Source organism: Cajanus cajan, chromosome 2, assembly GCF_000230855.2.
Source record: "Cajanus cajan strain Asha chromosome 2, NIPB_CcT2T_4, whole genome shotgun sequence".
NCBI lineage: Eukaryota > Viridiplantae > Streptophyta > Magnoliopsida > Fabales > Fabaceae > Cajanus > Cajanus cajan.
Genome location: NC_138518.1, coordinates 22,644,368 through 22,647,816, shown reverse-complemented (window position 1 = coordinate 22,647,816; position 3,449 = coordinate 22,644,368).

The following is a 3,449-nucleotide window of genomic DNA, read 5'->3' as shown; positions in this document are numbered from 1 at the left end:
CGGCCCGTACTCCCCTCCAGAATGACCCGTTCTCCATCCAGAACGACCCATTCTCCAACCAGAATGGCCCGTTCTCCCTCTAGAACGGCCTATTCTCAACTACGACTTACAGGTCAATTTAATAGCTTGGAACGGCCAGTTCCAAATTGGGAACGACCCGTTCTAGGCTACTAAATCACCTATATTGGGCTTTCTACAACAACTTGCTACGTTACAATGCCCCCCAACAAATAGGAATTTTCATCCCCGAAAATAGTCTTACCTGAAAAAAGGAAAGGATACTGTTCCTTGAATTGACTCTCCACCTCCCAGATAGCCTCACCAGTAGCTGCATTCCAAAGAATCTTCACCAAGCTGATGGACTTGCCACAAAGCTTCTTCAACTTGTGATCAACCACAGCTACCGGTCTCTTCTCATAGGTCAAGTTTTCTCTAACTTGCACCTCATCCATCTCTACCACATAACTCGGGTCTCTGATGTAGTTCCTCAACTGTGAAACGTGAAACACATGCTCTCCCTCTTCAAATTCTAGAGGTCTCCTCCTCCTATCAGCATAGGACTTCCATCGACTCTGGGTAGCCCTCAACCTTTCCTGAATCTATCTCACCATCTCAGTAGTCTAAAGAATTAACTCTAGACCAACCACTATTGCTTCACCCTCCTGATACCAATATAATGGAGTCCTACACCTCCTGCCATACAAAGCCTCAAAAAGGCGCCATGCCAATACTTGAGTGATAACTGTTATTATAAGTGAACTCTACCAATGGTAACACCTCCTCCTAGCTACCAAGATGATCCAACACACAAGATCTCAAGAGATTCTCCAATGACTGAATTGTCCTCTCCGACTGACCATCTGTTTGTGGATGATAAGCGCAGCTTAAACTCAACCTCGTCCCAAAGCCTGATGCAGAGTCTGCCAACCTGGAAGTAAACCTTGGATCTCTGTCAGAGATAATACTGGAAGGCACTCCATGCAACCGTACTATCTCTCTAATATACAACTGTGCAAGCCTCTACAAGGCCCACCTCTTGACAGAAAGAAAGTGCGCATACTTTGTCAACCTATCAACAATCACCTAGATAGAGTCACTGTTCCTAGCTGTCCTAGGCAACCTAACCACAAAGTCCTTAATGACACTATCACACTTCCACTCGAGAATCTCCATCAGCACAAAGCTCAAAACCAACTGCCCTCTCGGTACCAAGAAACCCCAAAATCCTCAACAACTCTGGATCCTGTAATTGCTTAGTTCCCATTTGTCTCAAGAACTCATTAGTTATGGTGATCATACCACAACTAATGTGATCTTGAACAACCTCCACCTCTAGTCTCAAATATCTGTACTACTCAATCAGCTGCAAATCCCTAATCATCATAGCCGACATGTGAATGGATCTCCTAATCAATACATCTGCTACCACACTCGCCTTCCCAGGATGATACATCAACTGGAAATCAAAGTCCTTTAAGAATTCCATCCACCTCCTCTGCCTCATATTCAACTCCTTATGATTAAACAGGTACTTCAAACTTTTGTGATCATTAAATACACTGAATCTCGTACCATACTAGTGCCTCCACGACTTCAAGGCAAACACCACAGCTGCAAGCTCCAAATCATGAGTATGATAATTCCTCTCATGAGTTTTTAGTTGCCTCGAAGCATACACTACTACTCTCCCTTCTTGCATCAACACACAGCCCAATCCCTCGGTGAAACATCATAAAACACATCAAAATACTCATCAGTGTCAGGTAACACCAAAATTGGAGAAGTAGTCAATCACCCCTTCAATTCCTGAAAACTCTGCTCACAAGCGTCCATCCAAATAAAAAGCTGATCCTTCCGAGTTAGTTAAGTCAAAGGCATTACTATTCGAGAGAAACCCTCTATGAATCTCTGATAGTAACCCGTTAACCCAACAAAACTCCTAATCTCCGTAACAGTCCTCGGACGCTCCCACTGAATCACAGCCTCCACCTTGACTGGATCCACTGCAATCCCCTCTGTCGATATCACATGCCCCAAAAACCTCACCTCAGACAACCAAAACTCACACTTGGACAGCTTGGCATACAACTACCTCTCCCTCAGGACCTCTAAAACCAACCTCAGATTCTCACGGTGATCCTCCAAAGATCTAGAATACACCAATATATCATCAATGAAGACCACCACAAACTTGTCCAAGAATGACCTGAAAATCCTGTTCATGTAATCCATGAACACTGTTGGAGCATTAGTGACACCGAAACGCATCACTACGTACTTACAATGACCATACCTAGTCCTGAAAATAGTCTTCGGTATGTCACTCTCCTTTACCCTGATCTGATGGTACGGATCTCAAATCAATCATCAAAACACCGAAGCTCCCCTCATCTGATCCATCAAATCATCAATCCTTCCTTATCGTCAACTTATTCAGTTGCCGATAATCAACACACAAACGGGCCCCACCATCTTTCTCTACTAACAGTACCAGGGCACCCCAAGGAGAAACATTGGACCCCACTGTCTATTTCTCCAACAAATCCTCAATTTGTTTCTTCAGCTCTACCAACTCAGCTTGAACCATCCTATAAGGAGCCATTGATACCGGTCTTGCACCCAGTACCAAATCAATGCTAAACACAACATCACGCATAGGTGACAATCTTGGCACATCATCTGGAAACACCTCAGGAAACTCACTGACAACCCAATCGTAGTGATGACCCTCTTCGTCTCAACACTCAAAACGACAAACAACATGAAGCACTCAGCTCCATCTCTCATCAACTACTCAGCCTGACCCGCTGACAACAACACCTCATCCTCCAACTAAGGAAATACCAACTCTCTTCGAGCACAATCTATAAGGATGTGATGGGCAGATAACCAATCCATCCCTAAGATTATGTCAATATCTACCATGAGCAACACAATCAGGTTCACTTAGAACCTCCTACCAAACACCTCTATTGGGCATCTCACACACATCTCCGATGTTACCAAAGAAATTGAAGTCAGAGTAGATACATACAAATCAACGTGCCATGCAGACACTAACAACCCAATCTCCCCACACAATCAACAGAAAAGAAATGAAAGTGTGGCACCGAAATCAAACAGGAACAAAACATCCTCACCTGCTGCCTTCCCCTCCCTCTTCACCAAATCTGATGAAGTGGAAGCCTCTACACTTGATAAAGAAAATTACTCTCCCCTCAACCGTAGGCCTGACTGGCCTCGGGGCACTCCTAGATGGAGTCGATAGCATCTAATAATCTTTGGAAATGTGGCCTGGCCTGCCACATCTGAAAAAAAACATTCCCTGAATGGGAACAATCTCTAACCATGTGGGCTTCTCCACATCTGTAACACTGCACCGACTGTACTCCACCCTAAGGAGTAGAAGGACGAGGTCCCCTACTAGCAGCACCCCTCTGAGACTGAAC